The following is a 16,907-nucleotide window of genomic DNA, read 5'->3' as shown; positions in this document are numbered from 1 at the left end:
CCAACTGCTTTCGCGTCAGCCACTTTCCGTTTATTCTATTTCCTTTTATGATCATTAATATAATTATAGTCCATTTTTATCCGTCGATCACCTGCGTGTCACTGTCGACTTTAGATACACTTTCGATAGTCGCCACTGGTTGTTGTCAAAGAAAATTAAATTTCAGAAAATCGATAAAGAAGAACATTAACAGTTTTTGTTTAATGTTTAAATTTTGTTTATATAAAAATATTGCAGCGAATATTTTGAAAGTGAAAAAATATATTTTTGCTGTTTGATATTCGGGTAACTGCTATTTCAAATAATGTTTTTGTTGCATTGATACATTTTCACAATGGAAAAATAGCCTTCTATTCAACTTACTTTCAACAATATAAATCTGATATTATTTCCAAATAGTTAATTAATTTATTTATACAAAAACAAAAAGCTTTCAATTACATGTACACAATGCGTGTTTTTAGATAAATTGATTTTTCATTTTATAATTCCATAAATTTTTTGATTGAACTGAAAGTCAATTTTCTTTTAATTACAATATAAACAATAATCAATAATTTTGACGTATTGGAAATTTAAAAATAGAAAAGTTCTCGATGCTCTGATTAACGTTAATTGCTAAAAAATATTGCTAAGTATTTTTCTCAAATAACACACCTCTCATTATCCGTTTAAACATAAGAATCTATCCTACATTAAATCTCAGACTTTAGTCTTGGGGCACGTTCGCGATTCAATTAAATATTTATAGCATATCCTATTGATTTTTTATACGTGTTCAATCTTATTGTCCGTCGCATTAGACAGGCTGTTCTTATTTCTCACTCTAAACATGATGGTAAAATCAAATTAAAGTTCTCGCGTGGCGGTCCACGGAAAAATCGATATACAAACTCTGTAATGAGAAAACGTTCTCTAAACTCATCTCGGGATTATGTCGGATTAAACGGGCAAGAGATTAAAAATTATACTCAAGTACTCTTTAGATTACATAGACGCTGAGAAGAAATCATTTTGCGTCATCTACGTTCTACGTTATCTCTTTAAAAATTACTTATGAACAGAACGATGTTCATATTAAACATAATATTAAATCATGTTAATTTCTAAGTTTCACAATAAAAACTTATGTATATATAAAAATTTTAAAATATAATAATGGTATTTAATAATTTTAAAATTGTTTCTGCTGTTCTATATCAAATAAACATTAAGTACTGTCTACAATATATATTTTCACCACAAAAACTATTCTTTATTTACAGAGAGAGAGAGAGAGAGAGAGAGAGAGAGAGAGAGAGAGAGAGAGAGAGAGAGAGAGAGAGAGAGAGAGAGAGAGAGAGAGAGAGAGAGAGAGAGCAAAATTGATATTCAATTTAAGATGCATTAAATAATAATTTTTAGTATAATAACTGTTCAATATTATGTCTTAATTTCTAATATATTCTATGATAATAATCTTGATCATAAAATAATATTTTATGAAAAGACATTGGTTACTTACAATATGTGCTATTCGGTGGGGCGTTTTGGCGTGATAGTTTGACCTACAACACATAAAAAAACTTAAACGTAATTTCTATTATAATGAATGAAATGATTAAAAATGGTTCTCTGTTTATTGATTAAGTTTGTCTTATCAGCATTTGTACAATAAATATTTAATTACACAATTACAGATTTAAAAAGGATATACTATTAATTCTCACATAATTCTAGAATAATCGTAATTTATAAAATAAGAAGAAACAACAAAATATACTTCAAATTCACTTTAGATATTATATTATGCATTCTTGAAGCACGAGATTCACTTTAATTTGCATAACTGAGACGTCCGACTCCATACCAGCTTCCGGAATAATAGCGCTGCACGCCAATTTCTCGCGCTGAGAATTTAGATTAAATTCGGAGAACGCGTGAACGCGCGAGCTTCGCTTATAACTTCATCCAACTCAAGTTAGTATCATTGGCAAGAGAAAGAGATACGTCGCATCTTTCTGACAGTTGATCGATTGACTGACGAGAGCAGACGAAAGACTTCTGCGTCTTCACCTGCGACATTCAATAAAGCGCTCAAAAGCCCGATGAGAGTCGAGGGAACAGGAAAGGTAACTTTTCCAACAAGGTAAATCTGCAAGGGTACAGTCTAAAATGGAAATCACGAATACGGATCGATTCGCAAATTGCTGCGTAAGAATTTTCATTGCACTTTCTGGTGTTATTCTCTTTCGTTATCGCCGTCTTGTTCCCTCGTTCGTTCTCCTAGCGAAACCGCGAGAGAAAGTAATTAAAGTGCTGGTTTTATCCCCTCCTCCTCCCACCCCCCCGCCCCGACGTGCCACGTGAGACTGTAGTTTTCGCAGTTGCAGCTGCGAATCGAGGCAGCGAAATGCAGTTAGAGCAGTGTCGTACGTGCCGCGCGATTTTCCGCGAGACCATTCGGTCGCGTTTGCGCGAGTTAATTACAGCCTCCCTCCCTCCCTCCCTCTCTTTCTCCCTCCTTCCCTCCCTTGTTACCGTATATAGCGTCGCAACGAAAATAACCGACGGGTGATTTTCGTCGGCGGAAAATGTTGCGGGTTGTGTTTACGGTAGCACACTACGCGCACAGAAATCAAGATTATTATTTTCTAAACGCGAATGCCGCGATATACGAACAAGTGTCCACCCGCGCCGAGTATTTACCGTAGGTAGAATAGATAAATGCCACTTCTGTATGCGCAACAACGGCGCGTTTTCGCTCTCGACTACAGCGTTGTTGACTCTCTGCGCGAACTTACGTAACAATAATTATATTTCGTATATATGACGCATTCTGTACGGCAGAATAAAAGGTAAAATTGTACACATGCGTAACATTTTTTTGATTAACATTTAATAATAAAATTAAAAAAAAAAAGACACATATCTGTTCATCAGAGATAGATGCGATTAATTTTGATACTGTTAAAAATTAAAGCCACTTGTCACTGTATCGAAAAAAAAAAAAAAAAAAAAAAAAAAAAATACGCGCCCGAACAATTTACGCATCTTTTTTTTATCGTCCCAACGCGCAAGATTTCTTCGCGCGTTCGATTATGGAATTTGCGCGAGTTCTGAAATTGGACCTAAGTCAATAGACGAAAGAACTGCAAACGCGGAGGGAGATCGGATCAATCAATCGTCCGACGTTGAACGGATAGCGCCATAAATTCCATCTCCCGAATTTCAGGGGTTACGTGTGCGCAATCGGGTGCAACTGCAGGCGGAACTGCAACTGCAAACCTACTGTAATTGGAAGGGCCGTGGGGCGCGTACTATATGCACACACACACACACACACACACACACACACATATATATATATATATACATATACATATATATATATGAAAGTTATCGCGTGGGGAAAGAGGGAGGAATCGTGGTCGAAATCGAAAACCTCGGGGCGCACTTCCGAATTAGGCGCGTCGACATGCACACTCTAATCGAATTGCCGCGTACACCGCGCGCGCGTATTCGCACTTACAAATGCGTTAGAAACTTTTAATAGCGCGTAAATTGACTCTCATAAATCAAACCGCTTTTGCCGTAAATCGTAGATAATTTCGATATTTCTTCCCATGCAAATGCTATGTGCTATATAACAGAATTACAATTCTGCATAATGATAGTACCTACTTTGCTGGAGCTATAATTTTATATTAATGCATAATATATTGTAATTCGATAGCTTTTTTTCTCAATCGCAAATTACACGAGTTACATCATTTTACGATTAGATATTGAGTATAATGTATACAATAATCAATTTTATGAATAATTTGAGTTCTGCGTTCTATTTGTTGCAATTGCAAAATCAGAATTAATATGTACAAAATGATCTGTCGCGTATTAACATATGTATTGCACATATAAACATAATACGAGATAGAAATTCAACCATTGTATAATAATCCGTTTGTCGAAAAGTAAAAACATATTTACACGATTAAAATAATTTATTTTTTAACAATTTTTAAACATATTAATGATTAAAATGTTGTGACTAAAATTTTAAACAAATTAAAGCCTAACCTTTATAATAAAGTCGAAAATTTTAACCATTTAAAATTAAATTTTAATACAAAGAAAAATATCAAAAGCTGCGGAATGACTTTTATGTTATGATTTTAATTAACATCTCATTTACATTATTCAAGAATTAATGTGTAAATCGATTTTAACAGAATATGTATGTAATTCGCATATAAAAGTCAAAAGTTAATATAAATTTAGAACAATTTATTTTGCTTAAATTTAATTTCGATATGTCATACTTTATTTCTTTAAAATTTTCATTTATAAAGCAAAAGTATATAGCTTGAAAATACTCGAAAGTGAAATAAAAAAAATATTTTAAAAATTAAACATCTTTCTATGGTAAGTTCTCTGAAAAGGAAAAGAAAACTTTCGATTTAGGGAAATTTTTGTTTACACAATCACGTTATGTGTGATTTTTGCTAACGACTTTACGGTGAGTTCGCAGATTTCATTTCCGAGTGTACCGTAAGCCTAGAAACTTTTCAAATTAAATTTCTAAATTACGCTTGATCTAGCGAAGAAGCTCTGTCTCTCTCCTTCTCTTCGGCTTCGCTTAACTCCTTTCCTTTATTTTTCAAACCAGGCGAGAAAGTCCTGAGAGTTTGACAAGCATTTACCGAGTTTCGTTCTGGAAATTCTCCGCCCAACTTCCGGAAGTTTTGGTCGAGAGTCCCATGGCGGTAATAATGAATCGCTTCGCACTATGATAATAAATGCAGCCTTGATAAATCGCAACATCTGCCTCTAAATTTGTAATATAATATAATGAAAATATGCTCAAACTAAAGTTTTTCGTCTTGCCCGTTATCAGGATTAATAAACTCAATTTGAAGGTACCATAAATATTATAGAAGAGACATTCTTTGCAATTTAATCATAACTTCAACTAGATCGCTAAAACTTTTTACTATAAAAAACTGCGTGTTTTTTTTTCTTTTCAAGAAGCACAGATGCATACTTTACAAAACGCTTGACATATGTTCTCCCAACTACAGATTTCCTTGGCTTCCAAATGAAAGCTTACTAAATTGTCACAGTTCTTCGCAATTCTTTTACTCAATATTATAAACATCTTTTTAAAAATAATACTAGACTTTTTTGCTAAAGAACATACTCAACTTGAAACTAAATAAATCATAAAAATATGTCGTCCACATAATAATTTTATAAATAATTTGTTGAGAGACATTCTTAAAAAATATATATATGTATATATATATATACATGTTAAAAAATACGTAAAAATTTAATTATATTTTCAAAAAAATTATCAAGAAAGTTAAACGTTACACTAATTTTTTAATACTAATTTCTTCGACACTTTGGAATCTTACAATCACCGATGATATTGTGTCAGAGCTACGGCGTTAAACAAACTTGCGAAGGTTTAATGTATCAGTCTAAAAAACTGAGACTAACAATGTCACGAGAACGACTGAAAAATTTAAATGAGAAGAGGAATAAAACCGGAAGGTACGCCGGTAGTTGTGGGTTGGGCAAGGCGATGGTAGTTAGAGGAAAGATAAAAAAAGGCCAAATGAAAAGCGTTGGCCGAATCGAGGTCAACCGAATAATAAATCATTTGGGCAAAGTCCTTTTCAAGCTAGAGCACAATAAACTTTCTCGTATTTTTTCAGAACGACCGTATAAAAATGTCCATCTTGTAAAACGTTTGCCAAAAAGAAAAAAAAGATCAAGATGAGAACATATAAATCGAAAAAATATTAACTTTATTCTCCAAGAAATAATTTTACTACAGTCTGATCTATTTGTAGAAAAACGCGTATCTTGTGCAATGATTTTCTGAGGAAAAAATATTTTTATGTACTATATATACATCTCTTATTCGATTTATACATATACGTTGACGCTTGTAGCACTTGCGCCATTTTCTGGTGGAGTCTTCCAATTTTAGTTTAACGCATATGCTATCTTTCGTATACACTCCCGGCAATCAATTACTCGTGCACATACAGTAGTAACTATATACCGCAATACAGCAGTTGTCTTAAAATTCCACACACGTACTCAATATTTCCGGCAGCATCACGTTTCCGTCGTATTTCTGTATCACTTACGAGGTGCCTTTCATCTTATCGAATTCTCAGTGCTTCTAGAAAAAGGCGGTTGTAACACCGATAATAAAATACGAAACTAATAATATCGGCGACGGGTCCACGCGCACAAGGCAAAATTGCGTTATATATATATATATACAACCAGCCACGTGTACAAATACTCGTCTATAAAATCGTATACATGTGCACCATATTTCTGTGTAATATGTGTCTGCTGTTATGTGTGTCGCAGGAAAAATAGAAAAAAAACCGTAAATCTGGAATTGACAATATGTACTCGGTACTCGTGCAATGTAACAAAATTTCCAAAAGGTTGGTGTTATTTTTTCATTTAAAATGCAATGTTCTACGTAATAACATTTTCTCAATATAATTCTCGACGTCAATCAATTTCTCTTAAGTTGATACAATTTGCTATAAATAAATATAAACATGAGAGAATATCTCAGATAAATATCACGTATTATTTCTGTAAACTATATTAATAAAATTAAAATAACTACTTTATATTAATAAATAAAAAGACAATTACAGAGATTATTTAATCAATATTCCAATAACCATTTTAAATTTGCAATAATTAAAGAAACAAAAATTAACAATCCATATAATTACAGAAAACTAAACAGACAATAAAACTTGAAATCCATAATAATTGTCATAATAGTATGGCTTAACGGCTACAATAAAAAGTTACGTCCCTGAGATGCGCGCGGATAACCATATATGTACATGGTAATGGATACGTGAACTGCGAGTTGTTCCAGATAATGGTATCACGGGTAAGCCTCGCAAAACGGTATGTTTGACAAGGAAGATAAAGTCCCTGTCGCTACAAGCAAGAAGGAAATATCGAAGAATCTATCCCGGTCGCTTTAGTCGATATATTCGTGTGACTATATTTTATATGATCTAAATCTACAATTGAGGTGCAAGCAAAAAGTTTTATCGATATTTATTATTAAATGTGTAGAAAGATTACATTGCATAAAATCAAATTTTCAAAAAAACTAAAAACTGTTTTTACTTGAAACAGAAAAATAAAAAATGTTTTGATAGAAATTAAACTGTGTTAATTTATATAGCATTCGGTTACATTTTTTATATTTTTATATTTAACATTTTTATTTTTCAACAAAAACTGATAAACTTTTGAAATTACGTCCTTTTAAAATTGATTATATACAATTGTATTATATAAAAATCGTAAATATTTACTGTTTTATATGTATGATGATCTACAAAACCAATAATATTCGATGATGCGATGCCAATATTATTTTAGTTACATTCTCGGATCGTTAGATGAAAAAGAAAAATTTTTCACTGGATTGATAATACGATCAAAGAATAAGTGGCAATGACAGGATGTATGTTGTACACAGATGGTCTGTACGTAATGGAATATCCATGCTACAATTGTCTGATTGTGAGTTAATAACGTTGCGAATATGAAACAGCAACAGTCCACGTTCGATGCCGTTTAAGATCAATCCGATGTTATAAAAATAAAAGAAAATTTGTTTAATTCCGTCACACACATATCCCATACTTCAAACAAATAATAAAACAAAAATTAAAAGAACCGCTAATACATTTTAACAAATAATTCATACTGTTTTTGACCATAGTAATAAAAGAAATGTAATTTCTGATAGAGAAAAAGGTAGAGAGAGAAAGAGAGAGATAAAATTAAAATACCTATACTTTTTTTTACTTTTTCCTATCGTCAAATATGAAGCATTTAATTATTATAGATGTATTTCTTAATTAATGAGACTGCAAATATCTTTATATAATCTCAAGTATAAAAAATTGTATAAAAAAATTATATAAAAAGAAAAAAATATTATATAAAAAGTCGTGCTCATTTCACGACAAAGATTCACGGGAAAGAACGTGAGAACATAAAGATCGAAAAATCCAACTTCTTTTCTGTGGGTCCACTTTATTTGATCCCCGAGCAAGATTCGCGGCGGCCTCTCAATAGACCACTCGATCGACCGGAAGTGATAACAGAATGCACCTGTGCTTTCTCGTAATCGGCGAGCTTCATTGTTATTGCCGCGCTTTTCTCGAAAGATTCGAAAACGGAGATGTTGAGATTGGAGCAAGAATTCTCGCGATCTACGATCAGCCTCAAAGAGGAGCGAATGTTGTTGTTACTCTTTATCACTCTCATATCTCTTTTATTTATTTGTAATACGTGAAAATGGACTGACTAAAAAAAAGTTATAAAAAAAAATTAAATGCTATATGTTACGTATTATTACTGTTACATACTATTCTGTCATTTTTCATTTATCATATGTTTGTTACGTTGAAATACATTTGTTATTATCGACAACTTTATCCTTATTAAACTCTTCGTCCTTTGAAAAAATACTTTCCATTAAAATTATACATTTTTTATAACATATTTCAAGTCTTGCGGAAAAGATGCGTAAGCCATGTATGCTAAAAGCATAGATTTTATGTCGTAAAATAAGTAGAATGAATATCGGATAAAATATGAGCATAGACGGAAGAAGACAATGCAGTCTCACTATATCAATTTTAAAAGACAGACAAGCACAGGACAAATAATTTCTCTTTGTCATGTTCAAATATCGAAAGAAGAACGATAAATGCTAGCAGCGCATTCGCGAATGTATCATCGTTTAAATGTCAACGAAACGAAACAAACCTAAAAATACTTTATTTAAATACAAAACAAAAAAAAAAGAATAAATATTCTCAATGAATCGCGATGTAATTCAAACGTACGTATGTATATGTATTATATATATATATATATATATATATATATATTGTACACAAGTTTAAAAACTGTATAGTGTACACTTACACTATCGAAAAAGTTTTAAAGGGAAAAATTTTTCCTTCCTATTGTTACTTTACGAGCAACTCCCTTTTAAGGTGAATTAAGATATTCTATAAAGAATTACTTCTTTCATCTGCTTTAAAATTCACTGTTTCAAGAGTTTTCGCAAGAGTGAGACAGTCGATTTCCGAGGCACTCGTTGAGAATTATTTACTTACAATTAGCGCGAGCCTTTCCTTATTTAAACGTTACTTTTATAAATGGAAGTTAAACAAATTGAACGAGTTAAATATAGAAATCGTAAAACGCCAAAATGATTTATTTTCATTTATATTACGCACCTGCTCTACTAACTGATTTAGTGAATAGCGCGATATGAGAATAAAAATGTAATGATAAAGTGTTTGAGTAAAAAATTTATTTGTCAATCGAAAACGTAAATTGAAAATACAATTTTTACTTTTTTGTCTTTTAATTTTAAATACAAATATCTGCCTACCTATTGTTCATTAAAATCTAATATCTGTACCTTTCACATGTATTAAGATCAGATTAAATGCGATGAGTACCAGTTTATACGGAGGGAAAAAAAAAATGCAAATTTTTAAAACGATGTAAAATTATTCAAACATGAAACCATAATTATGATTCAATTTTAATTACTATAATAATAAATTGCAAGTAAATTAAATTGCAATCTGCACGAGCGAGTTTTATTATGGTCGCGTTGGAAGTTAAAATTTCGTCGCCCACGCCCTAATTCACTTCGCATTGTTCACACATTGTGGTGGAGAGAATGGAACCCGCTGTAAATCACCGGAGGTCTCGTCGTTGACTTTTATTTAACGCGACATTTCCGCAAGTCAGGATTGCCGATCGCGTAATCTGCACGGCATTAACACCCAACGCGACGACGGATGTCTTGCTGGAAAGCGAGACATGATCGACGCGATATCCCGCAACAAAAAATCCGCTCGCGTGATAAACGAGCGTCGAGAAAGGATCTTATTACAGCAGCGTACGACGACGTCGTTGCCGATCCTTAGGAACTGGGTCTCTCCTTTAGTTTTGTTTGCGCCGCAACTTCTCGCTGCCGCTTTCTATCGCGATTTCACCTGCCCGAGCTCGTTGGAGATTTTGCATTTTTGCGGGATTCCAATTTCCTTTCTCCGTACAACGCGACGAAAACTAGCGTGTGCATTCGCGCGTTTCGTTCCATTTCTGCGTTCTTCCATGCGGGAGTCTCACACGCACACGAAGTAACGTAAATATTTGTCGCGCTGCGTATCATCTCGGTGACAAAAGGACTGACGTAGGCAGAATATTAAAAAACTTGCTGCATCAAAAGTCAAGCGGAAGGAATACAAGTCTTTTTATATTACACGTGCAAAATTATATATTTATTTCCTACACACGCTTAACTCCCCGACGATTTTCTTTTTGAAATCCTTGGAAAATGTCATAAAAGTCCGTGATTTACCCCTTATTTTTAACATTAAATGATTCCTCGAGAAATAAAAATCTTCAATTAATTTTCTATTCAAATTGAATTGAATCATTCGATAATTGTCAATGACTCAATGTTGTAAATTATCCGGTTAGAGCGCTTCGCAAACAGGATATATGTAATGTGTATAAATAAATAACATACGGCAACGCGATTTAAAAAGTAGTCATTATCAAAGAGTTGTTTTTTTTTTTTTTTTTTTTTGTAAAATCATGAAAGTCACGTCGCAATAACGAAGCATAAAAGAGGCGTCCCGAAATAACGAATGTTTGAAACAGCTTCGCGAAATTAAGCGGGCAACTGGATTAGGTACTCTGGACGTATGCTGAAGGAGGGATTTGTTAGTTACGCGTGGTATAATAGAAACATGTATCTCTCTCTTTCTCTTTTGTTGCGAAGCGTTCGTAGTATAATATGGAGAGCGAATTAATTCGATGCCAGTAAACTTTTTTTACGCACGCATATATTAAATTTTCATTATTTTCGCAGGCCGTTGTTCAAATATACTGGGTATTCCGGATCTATCCAGAATCTACCTAGAATATATCTTGATTATTTCGCTTTCTTAAAAACTATCAAGGAAAAACACTAATGTTTATAATAACATAAGTGATTGAATGAATAATTAAATATCAGAAGTTAAACTTTAGAAATTAATGGTAAAATCTTATCCTATACATTTAACCCCTCCTGTCTCAAGTAAAAATGAGAAAAAATGTATTTGTGTTGATTATTTATATATAATTAAATCTAAAATTTGGTACGATATGATTTGATCATGTATAATAATATCCGAAATTTGGTGTGATATAATTTTATCTTTATATAATCATGTCAATTTGGCTGTACCTGTTTTCATGTACAATCAGATTTAGCCAAATTACATAAGGATATGATCATATAAGATCATCGCCCCAAATTTCGAATATTATTATATATAATCATATAAAATAATTACATATGTTATTATATTATATTTTTTCATATCTTGTGTATATTTTACATTTCATTGTATTATACCCATTTTTTCGCAGGAGCTGTATCAAAAATATATATATTTGTAATTTAAATATTATAATTCTATAAAAATAATCAACATGTATTATATTTATATAAAAATGGAATACTCACAACATAAATAATATTTTTTCCTGACATTTTCATCAATTGCAAAGAGTATATACTGTAAAATGCTCGTTCTTTAACTTGGAACACCCTATATATCCGCGGCAATAAACGTTTGTACATACTCTGAGAACTGGTTGCAACGTTCGTCGCGAAACTTAAAGCGAGACTTTTAGCTAGTTTGTTTGAAAAAGCTCCTCCGACTAGTATTTTACTCGCGACAATTTTCCTAGCAATTTCACTGAGATGAACGTATCTTCTCTTATCACACGACGTGACGAAAAAAACTCTACTGCCGTAGGATATAAGAGATAAAAATCAATCGAATTATAACGAAATTACAGCGAGCAGCAATGATGTATTAAAGCATGAATTCGCGCAATCTTACGGAAATGCAATTTTGCTAATGCAATTCGTTAACAGAACCAACACAAATCATGCAGAATAGAAGAAAAGATTTATTTCTACAGATAGAACGTGCGTTCTATAGATATCCTGTTTTGATAAAAAATCTAAACATACTACATGTCCTGATTATTGCTACTGGAGAAAGTATATATAATTAAAATTGATACAAGTTTTCATGCGAATGAAAGTTGAAATAAATTTGTAACTTTCTGTTCAACTATTCTATTCAAATAATAAAAAAATCGCGATAAAAGAATGATAAAGAAACTTGTATTTGTGCCTTCTATATTTCTCTTTTTTTTAAAAAATTATACAAATATTTAAAGCAGTTTTTAAATTATATGAAAACCTGTAAAATATATTTCTTTCTAATTAAAATTTAAATTCAAATTGTAATCTATTTAAATTTCTAAGAAGGTATCACATTATTATTATGTGCAACATCTTATTATGTTGTTTTTTTAAGATATGTTAGAAAGTTTGTTATACGTATAAAAATTGTTTTTAAAAGTCGAAATATTAAAAATTCAATGAAATTTCTTTTTTGTGAGGTGTGATTATCTATCGTTTCATTAAAAAAAAAACGTGAATTCACTCCTTTAACAATAAGCTTTGCATGCCAACGTCATGGCCATTTACAAGGACGCACTTGGCAACTTATTCTCTCTGTCGTAACAACGTCATCATAACTTACTTCTTCTCGCTGATTATGTGCACACCATCCTGCTGCGGTTGAGCACAATGCGCAAACCACAAGAGAAAAGTTTATTCATCTCGCGTAAGTATTGCAGAAGTATCCTTTTGCATAAATACTTTCAAGACGTATCCGGTGTATTTTTCTTTATATTTTCCTACCGGAAACGAGTAAATAAACGTGCCGGTTTCGCTCAGTAAAAAAATATAAAGACGAAGATGATAGAATTTCTGATCGCCATGTGGTTTTCCTCGGTAATTAGAGCGAATAAATGCATGAGTGACAAGTGGGGTAGGCTCGTCGGTGAAACTTCGCGGATCACATTCGAGACCAGAAAGAAAATGAAACGAAGGATACAAAGATAAAATAGACTAAAAGAACCGCGAAGAAAGAGAGAATATTTGATGGCATGCGTCACTCACTCACGGCAGTCGGTCATAAACAGCCTCAAAATGCGATGCTCAAAGCGAGCCGCGGGATTTGCATGTAAATGTATCCGTGGTTACACCCGTGTAGAGAGAAATATGAGATTTAAATGCTTTTAATGAAATACTTGTCAGATTGTATTTACATAAATGCCGCTTCGTATTCGAATCATCCGAATTTACGCGAAATATTAAATGCACGTGTGAACAAAAAGGTTAGCAAATACTTCAAGAAATAAATATGAGATGCGCTAAAGATTACCGGTATGAATCGCACTTTATTCGTCTATTAAATAAAGAAATAGGGTGTGTGAAGTTAGCACCCCTAGAGTTTAAAAATATTATAATTAATCATCAGAACTATTAAAAAAAAAAAAAAAAAAAAAAAAGAATTTAATTTAATGCTTCAAAATTATTTTTTATTTATCAGGAACTCTAGAGGACATAAAAACAAAGCAAATAAGCTATTCAGAACTACTCGATCTCGATTTTCGATGTAAAGTTAGCATCCCAATTTTCAAATTCAAATTTGAAACCATTAATCGACGGAACTCTTTTTATTTTTTATAAAGCACTCTTAAACTCTTTAAGAAGAAGCTAGAACTCTAATCAGAACTATAAAAATTGCATTTCGGGGTGCTAACTTCACACACCCAAAGAAATACACGTATTTCTCTCTAATGCAAGCATGTAAGTTACGTTAGGATTACATAAGTAAATTGTTCTTCTTTACTAATTGTAAGAGTGAAGAAAAGTAAAAAAGACATATTTTTTTCATGCACAAGTTCATCTCTATTTTATCACTGAAATAATCATTTAGATAACTTGAACCACTCATGTGACATAAAAGAATTGTTTGTTCAGACAATTTCGTCTCTTTTGAAATGAAAGCATTCGAAGCGAATACGACCGCGCATATGTGGTACTTTTTCCATTGCAATTTTTTCGTCGGCGAAATGTTTCTATTCGAAGTATAACACCGTAAGCTATATATAAATGTCGAAAAATCTATTTCTAAAAGAGAGATATTTGTCTCTGTTGAAATCATCTATTTCTATCTCCGCAACAACAAAAAATATCAGATCTTATGGAATCGGCTTAAAATCGCGCAACTTTTCAAATCACATATATTACGAAGACTATTTTCAAGCCTTTTTTTTTTTTTTCATCGGAAAAAATCTCTAATCCATTTGCATTTACGATGCATCTCCACATCTGGCTTTTATGTAACATGAATACAATTTCTGCACGCTGAATGGAAAAATAAGCTTTTAAAGTTTTTGGTAAGAGAGAAAAATGTGATAGCACACATTCCGTAAGAATAATTTACACAAAATGGAAAATAAAGTATAATCACGACACAGAAAATTCAATTTTGCAAGAATTGAAATTGAATCTTTCAATACGCTTTAACAACCATATACCCCTCTCTCTCTCTCTCTCGAAATCGATATATCTCTCTATATAAGTAATACTTTCATATTATCGTTTCGATATTATCGAGCTATTATAACAGACTTCAATTATATCCGCGCAAAAAGCTTCGCTTCAGCGTTCGAGCACCATAAACTGAATGAGAATCTTAAAAAGATTTTGCGCGGTAATTGCCGTTGAAATTGCGCCGACGTGCAATATTTAAAGCCTCATTGCTATGCATCGATATTCTTTTTTTTTATATCATGTAACGTCGGCAGCAGCCGGTGATATCGATTGCGTTATAGCCGAATATACGTCGGGATAACAAATTATAATACGGCTCTACTCTGCTCTCTCATTTCTCATTTCCAGTTTAGATCTAAGAGGAAAGAAGAGACTATTCGGTGTGAGCAACGGGGCGTTGCAATATGCATAAACAAACTTTCGGACAGTAGTAAACTTCCGCGTGCTCGCGTATTTCTCAAGCGCAGTTTTACGGGGAAACGCGATATTGCATCTCGATTCGAACGAATTCCAGTTTGCGAGTCTCGTTCTCTTTCTCTCTCTCTCTCTCTCTGTCCCGGAAAAGCGAGAGAAGTTTTAGATCGCACTTTGTAAAAGGAAAACGTGTATTCGCTTCTCCTTCGGTGAAAACACGTTTATGGCGAACATGGTGAAGGGCAATAAAAGCCGAGACACGGTCCGCGGAAAACAGCGCGAGGACGCAATTGCGGCCGCGTTTCTCTCCTCTTTCACCGGCTTTTCCAGTTTTCCTCTCGTAGTCTGCTTTTACCCCTCCGAGATACACTCACCTCTAATTTGCTCGCCGCGACAATGGCCAATAATGAAACGTACGAGCGTTAAACACAAAAAGGCTCTTCGTCTCGCGTAAACACAACCCTTATTATCAAGTTAATTGTAGTCGTTCAATTAAAAGGATTAAAATATTTTTTAGAAATGTCAGTTTTAATATTATTTGTATAATGTTCCTTTTAATGTGCTAACTGTATTTCTTAATATCAATCTACAAAGTTTAGCAACTTATTGCAACATTTATGTTTCTATGATAAAAAAAAACAGCATAAAAATATTCACTTTATAAAAGCTGGCAAACATATGTTAATCATAAAATCGTTGTAAACAGAATATTAATATTTTAATTTTTATTTCGATTAAATCTATAAATGCAATATCAATAATCGGTGTCAAAAAATTTTTGCATCTCAATTAAGATGTTTTTAATTAAGAGCAATTCTTTTGAAATCTCGTAGAAATTTCATATATAAACTAGTGTCTCCAATATTCATAAAACTGACACATTATGAGTTTCATATATTACAAACTATTTAGAAAATCATTTAATGTTTCTTACAATCTATTTAAAATTAGTAGAAATATTCATTCGTATCATTGAATCTCCCCCAGCATTAATCTTAAATCTAAAGTGCTCTATATCTTAATTTAATTGCAAAGAGAAGGGAGCAGAGAGAAGCGAAGCGTGTTATAACATACTCGCTATAATCCGATAATATACGTTTGTACGATCTCTCGTAACTGCACCAGCACCGCATTGTTAATTCTCTAAAAGAACGATCTCTCGATTTATTTATCGGTTCAACGATTCCCACAGTAATTTCCAAAAAATAAAGAAAGAAGGAAAGAAAGAGAGAGAATGTGCGCGCGTAATATCGGGAAACATAATGAACCAGGAAATCTTCGGGTCGAGTTACGGGGAGTATCGGGGCTCGCATCAAACCGCGTAAGTATGCAAATGCCCGACGGCATTTAGCATGGATTTACTCAGCTGCCCTTTTGACGTTAATTAGCGTGAATATGTCTGTGGAGGCTGTGCAGTGCCGCATCATCCATAAGACCTCTCTAGTGCGGTCAGAGCCTCTGCTTATTTTCTCATTCCGCTTAAGCCCAACGAGAGAAAGAGAGAGAGAGAGAGAGAGAGAGAGAGAGAGAGAGAGAGAGAGAGAGAGAGAGAGAGAGAGAGAGAGAGGGGAACAAAGCGAAAATGTTTGTATATCGTTAATGATCGCCACGCGAAGACGCTTCATTACAAAAAATTATGAAAGAGAATATTTATTTCATTCAATCGTATAATATTTATTACTGTCGCGTTTAATAAATTAATTTTTTAGATTACACGACGATTCAGCTGATATATTGAATAAAAGTTTTATTACGGGTCAGAGATAAAAGTGAACGAATAATATAGTTTTTTCTCATTGTGAGATATAATATATTTTATCTCGTGTGTGTGTGAGTTTTCATGGATAATTATAAATGCATCGTGACCTATATATCTCACGTGCACTTTCCTTAATAATTAATCGTGTCTAAAATTGAAGTGGTTGAA

At 32.8% G+C, this 16,907-nt stretch overlaps 2 protein-coding genes across 3 annotated transcripts in view; one reads left to right on the top strand and one right to left on the bottom strand.

Moving 5' to 3' along the window:
- Nucleotides 1-16,907, top strand: part of LOC140666249 (uncharacterized) — a 308,424-nt gene that overhangs the window by 195,976 nt on the left and 95,541 nt on the right. The gene's annotated exons all lie outside the window — the stretch shown is intronic.
- Nucleotides 1-16,907, bottom strand: part of LOC140666248 (RNA binding protein fox-1 homolog 2) — a 256,874-nt gene that overhangs the window by 160,982 nt on the left and 78,985 nt on the right. Inside the window, exon 3 of one of the 2 annotated variants that reach the window (XM_072893213.1) lies at nt 1,505-1,547. The exons of the other annotated variant lie outside the window; for it this stretch is intronic. The gene's annotated coding sequence lies outside the window, so the exon portion shown is untranslated. The remainder of the gene's footprint in view (nt 1-1,504; nt 1,548-16,907) is intronic. 2 annotated transcript variants of the gene reach the window in all.

Source organism: Anoplolepis gracilipes, chromosome 5, assembly GCF_047496725.1.
Source record: "Anoplolepis gracilipes chromosome 5, ASM4749672v1, whole genome shotgun sequence".
Classification (NCBI taxonomy): Eukaryota; Metazoa; Arthropoda; class Insecta; order Hymenoptera; family Formicidae; genus Anoplolepis; species Anoplolepis gracilipes.
Note: the sequence above shows the minus strand (reverse complement) of the source record. Positions and strands in the feature narration are given on the sequence as shown.